A 6,000-nucleotide genomic window follows, 5' to 3' on the forward strand; every position below is an offset into this window, starting at 1 on the left:
TTATGATATGTCTTGTATCAAAGAATTTGTTTTATATTGCTTATCTTGATAATTTCTTGTTATGTGAATTTCTTGCTATGTGGAATTATGAGGAAGGAAATAAAATATCATTTAAAACGAAAAAAATCTACACTTTAAACCTTCCTCTACGGGTATTTTGATTATACACTGTTACATGCAAGAATTTTTCCCCCTTTTTTTTCTATGTTCATTGATTGATGTAACTCATGAAATGTTTTGTATCAAAGATCTTGTTTTATATTGCTTAATTTGATAATTTCTTGTTATGTGAATTTCTTGTTATGTGAAATTATGAGGAAGGAAATAAAATATCATTTAAAAAAAAAAAAAAAAAAAAAAAATTATGATTCCATAAATTGGGGTAAAACAAAAATATTCCACCTACTTGCAAGTGCCTTTGCGGTTCTATATGTTAAGTGAATAAATCAGTTTTATCATTGTTTAGGCGAATCAGACAAAATAGAATTTGCGATGCAACGATGTGGTGTATACGATTAATATTGCAGTATAAATGAGGTTAGGAGACAATGAGAATGTTAAATTAGGATGGCGATGCGATAGCCTTGAGAATATACTGACCCATTTTATCATAATAAAACAGACAATTTACTAATTATGAGGGGAAGCGGATTAAGAGATCTGGGAAGACTAACATATTAATAGAGGAGAGAAAATAATGCGCGTAAGAGGTTGGGGTGAAAGACGTTAAGGTCGGGGAAGAGAGACATGAGCGAGAGAGGCCGGGGGGGGGGGGGGTGATGACATAGGGAAAGAATGTCAATTGTACAGTTTCTTAATTTTCTGCGCACGAGCGAATTAAACGCGCAAAAAATTACAAAGATTACAGGCACCTTCTGCCCGAATATAAGGCCATTCGGGCATCTCGCTACTTGAATCATACCATTTCATTTATTAAAAAGCTTTTTTTTTCACCATAAAATTCCCGGCTCAAACATTCTTCCTCCTCACCTTTTAAGAAAAAATATATATTCTGTGACAAAATAGTGAAATATATCACAAGAATACACCCTTTATCGTTTTTTTTCTGAGCTTTTATTAAATTTTACTGCCAAGAAGTCGTAATGTCTATGAATAAACTATTATTGATATACATGTACGTGGCATATGTCTACCTTCTGTTGGCATGCAGCATGAAGGACGTTAACTTGTATTCTTTTACATGATTACTGACAACAAAATCATGTCAGTGAAATAAGTGATGGACAGGGGCGAGGCAAAACCCATATAGAACTGTAACCACAACTTGATAATACACTTATAAGTCCTGTTTTCAATGAATAATTGAACCTTTTACCAAATTTCACCAATATCAATACGTAATACAATCACGCTAATAAACAAACCATTTAATAGACCCAACCATAATATCGGCAGGGACGGGGATAAACCGCGAAAACATTTCACACTCGTCTACCTCCAATTCACTTCACCCCTAATCGTTCTAAATTAAAAAGAAAATATCAAGCATATATTACTCTGGATCAGTGGTGTCGATTTGTTTCCGTGGTAGGAGGGGGGGGGGGGGGGATGATAGGTGCCAAAATATTTTCGGCAATGGATCAAAGCAACGAAGAGGTAGAAGCGTGTGGCAGGTTGCACCCCTCCCTTCCAAGTTATTAACTTTTTCAAGTCACCCTCAATAAAGATAACATTTCAGAGAATATGGGACCCATGTGGGTCCCACATGGACTTGCTACCTGGGTTATTATCCTCTCAAGCGCGTAGCCAGGTTAATCGTAGCCAGGATAATCCTTGTATATGAATCAAGTTTCCCTTCCTCCGCGCGTAGCGCGGAAGTTCTGACGTTTCATTAAATTATTAAAGAAAGAAGACGATTCGTTGTACCTTTCTCGACTCTTAATCCTTGTCTGAATTCAGTGTCCCCTCGCCGCGCGGAAGCTTTGACGTTTCATTAATTTATTAGAGAAAGAAGACGATTCGTTGTACCGTTCTCGGCTCTTAATCCTTTTTCTTCCTACGTCCTCTTCCTTTCTTCTTTCTCTTTCTCTTTTTTTTTGGCCGGCGTTTTTTTGGGGGGCGACCGCCCCCACCATCCCCTGGCTACGCGCCTGTATCCTCTCTGGCTCTCATTATTTCTCTCTATCTCTTTTTTGCACTTTTGCGGTTTGCGCTTAACATTCAGATCGTTGCTTTTAACGCTGCGGCCTTGCATTTGGCGCACTGCATTTATATGATGCTGTTGATTGAATAAATTGAATAAATTGAATAAATTCATCAATTCCTGATAAAGTCGTATGAGCGAGAATTCAATTTATTTTTCACTGATATACAGTTGTCTCATTTACTTCGTTTTCAATTTATATATGTATGTATTATGAAAATGAGATAGCAAAATGTGTATATTGATGGTCATCTACTCTCATCGGGCTCTCATCATTAGTATTATTATTATTTATTTTTTTTTATGGTGAATTATTGAGGGGGGGATATGATTGTACAGGCCACCCCCCATCTGAAATATTGGGGGGGGGGGATATATCCCCTCCCCATCCCCCCCCCCGGGATCGACACCCATGCTCTGGAAAGCAATATTTATCACAAATCATCAGCCCTTAAAACAATTTTACCTCATCAATCATGTCAGTAATCAAAGAAACAAAATGTGCAGGTATAAACCCTTGTAACATCCGTCTTCTCTTTCTCTTCCTCTCTCTCTTTCTAGTACTCTGCTGTACATCAGAGAAAGAACAAGAAACACAGTCCATTTTTCTTTGAGCTCTTTCCTTTATCCTTTGGTATATATCATATGCTCTGATACTATCCTACATCATAATTCTCTTCCTTCCCCTCGGTTCCTTCCATCCTTCCCTAAATGATATCCCTCAGGAGCTCATCATGCTGTAGAAAAATGCCCAATTCATTTATTTTGCCCCTCCTTCCATGTAGTTTCTAACTTCTGCTCCTCATCTACTCTCTGTAAAGCTTCATTTGTCACTCTATCTACCCAACTAATCTTTCTCCACAGCCACGTTTCAAAACTCTCCAACCTTTTGATGTCTGCTGTTTTCACAGTCACTGCCATAGTTTTCACGATTCTTTTTCTTAGATACAGGTTGAGTTTTTGGTTGGTGAGAATTTGATGTTTACGGAAGAGTCTTCTCAATACCCTCAGCATATACCTAACTCTTCTCTCGATACCTTAGCCAAAATATTTCCAAGCATTTAACTATTTAGACATCACAAGAGGTCTATATCCAGTGATACGGACATCATTATGACGAATCCCATCAACAATCTATCTCATGTTCACAAGAATTATAACAACACAAATACTTAATTTAAAACGTTGATAATGGTAATGTGTAGTCTCTTTTGCACGCATCTTTCATTAATATACCTCTGCTACTTTTGCTACTTTTCTGCTACTATCTTGTAACCTCTGGTCTATTTTTACCTCAGATATTTTCATATCAGCATTTACATCGCACATGTCGACCCTTCCGCAAGAAAGATTTCATTAATAACTCTATCCAATATGTTAATTGAAAAAAGATCACTCATCTACAACACTGAATAATCAATACACAGAGTGACTAGAGGTGCCAACATTGTTTGCATGATTTGGTTCTTCGCTGGGAAAATCCACAACAAAATTAAGGAGTAAATGTATGTACTATGTTGTGCCCGACTTAGCTCAACTGATCACCCTAGGTGATCAGTGCCACCTATGCGTGACACCATTATCCCCTAATGTGCTAACACAACTGCTAAATCCTATGTACAATGTCCATAAAGATTGTGCTTTGATGCTAACCACAGCATAAAATATCAGTCTTTCTGATGACGCTTCGGCTGTCTGATGACCTCCGTTGTGCTTCCGGTCCAGTAATGCGCGTTGCACACGAGGCGTCATTTTAATTGCGTCACAAACTGCGCTAATAAAGCCTGCAAAGACAATTAGCCCACACTTTAAAAACAGTTCGGTGAAAATTTACTAAATATTGACTAAAGAGGGAACATGTTTGTTGTGTAATATTGCATATACGCACTATTGGATAATATTTTGTTCATTCATTTTGTGTACGAAAACACTCTCACATGGCAGGTCAAAGACCGCGAAATGCAGTCGCTGACGCAGTGCTACGTCAGTGGAATGGCACGATGCTGTGTCAGTGGAATGACGCACGACGCAGTGCTGCGTCAGTAGAATCACGTCTTGTGTGCAACGCGTCCTACGGTGTGCGCTATCGGAGGAGATCCTTCATTTATTAGGGACTTTTAGATTCGCACGAAGACAATGGGGATTGCTACGGTCGACGTCCTTTTAATGTACTGCCTTGAATGGACGTCACACGTATCAGTCCACGCAAATCTAAAAGTCCCTATTGATCATGATCTTGACTGCGCCCCGTTGCGCCCTTGATTTAGGCATCGGTTGAGCTACGAAGTAGAGTATGACGCAGGCCATCGCTATCTCGTCAACCCTGTAAGAACGAGAAACGGGGATGATAAGTAATATTAGAAAATATTCATGCATTTGTGCTAAATTTTCTACATGTTTTTAATCAAACAATTATTCTACAATTATTTATCAAGACTAAAACGTGTTCTCTCTCTGTGCAATTGCAAGACTGTAGTTATCAGAATCACGTTTAGAATTTTAGGCAATCACAGAAGTTTCTATTAAAAGGCAGTAGCGTACAGTGTCATTTCTGCACTTGTATCATATAAAGTAATCTTGTTATCATGATTTAGTCAATGCGTGCTAAAGCGCTTTCAGCTTTCCTTTTCGCTTTGTTAATATACAATGTGAGACAACAAAAAATTTACACCTAGAAAATTGCTAATTATTTTAAAAATCATCCACGAACAGTAAATTATTATACATCCTATGAAACAGTGTTTTATCCCAAATCATTCGGTATCATTTTGTGTGGTAAGTGTTCACGCTTGGATGAACAGGATCGTTTGCGAGAGTGCAACAATCGAGTTGCTTATGTGATGTTTGAATAAAACAATTGAGATTAGGGCATTAATTCGGTCTTTGCAGTTCCAAATGTTATCCCTAACACAATTAATCATGCCACACACATCAAATATCGAATATCAAATATCCCCGGCAAATATCAACGATCATTTGTGCATGTGTGTGTGACTATGCTTCTGCAAAAAACATATGCAATGCATTTCATTTGATACATTCAATTCATTCTCCGCAAGTCGATTTTTGCACTCTCGCAAACAATGCCTCCTGTTCATCCAAGTGTAAACACATACTACACAAACATGATACCAAATGATTTAAAATAAAACACTCTTTCATAAGATGTAGAATAAATTACTGTTCATAGATGATTCCTGAAATAATTAGCACTTTTCTAGGTGTAAACTTTTTTTTGACTCACATTGTATACTGGAAACCAGTCATCCCCCTTCACAGTGATTGCCAAACACTGTTGTTACTTTATAATATGATTATGTAATAAGCGACCGACACCAGTAACGAATTTTGTAAGAAAGATTCAAGAAAATCACTTGAAAATATGGGGGATTATCTAACTGATTTTAATCCTTACAAATTTATCATGTTAAAAAAAAAGCCCAACCTTAACAGAAAATTACTTAAGTCGGAAAAAGAAATCGAGAAAGTTGTGAATTTGTGTATGTTGTAAACGTACTCACTATGTATGGGCACTTCAAATTGACTGAATCCAGTATGGGATAACTTTCCCCATTTATTTAATTGCACACAATGACTAAAATCTCAAAATGTATGACCTACGATGATCTCTTTTTTTAGAGGACCGATATTACAATTGATATCCCGCATACTAAGAATCTTGCAATCTGATTGGTCTAAACGAGGTCACATGATCAATGATAGAAGAATACTATCTCTGGGGATAGGACTTTTGTACAGTAATTTTTTGCTGCTGCCCCACTTGCCTATTGAAAAAGCATAGCAAAGTAGGTTACGCGAAATGTCAATGTCAATGT

Source organism: Strongylocentrotus purpuratus, unplaced genomic scaffold (assembly GCF_000002235.5).
Source record: "Strongylocentrotus purpuratus isolate Spur 01 unplaced genomic scaffold, Spur_5.0 spur5_scaffold_16, whole genome shotgun sequence".
Classification (NCBI taxonomy): domain Eukaryota; kingdom Metazoa; phylum Echinodermata; class Echinoidea; order Camarodonta; family Strongylocentrotidae; genus Strongylocentrotus; species Strongylocentrotus purpuratus.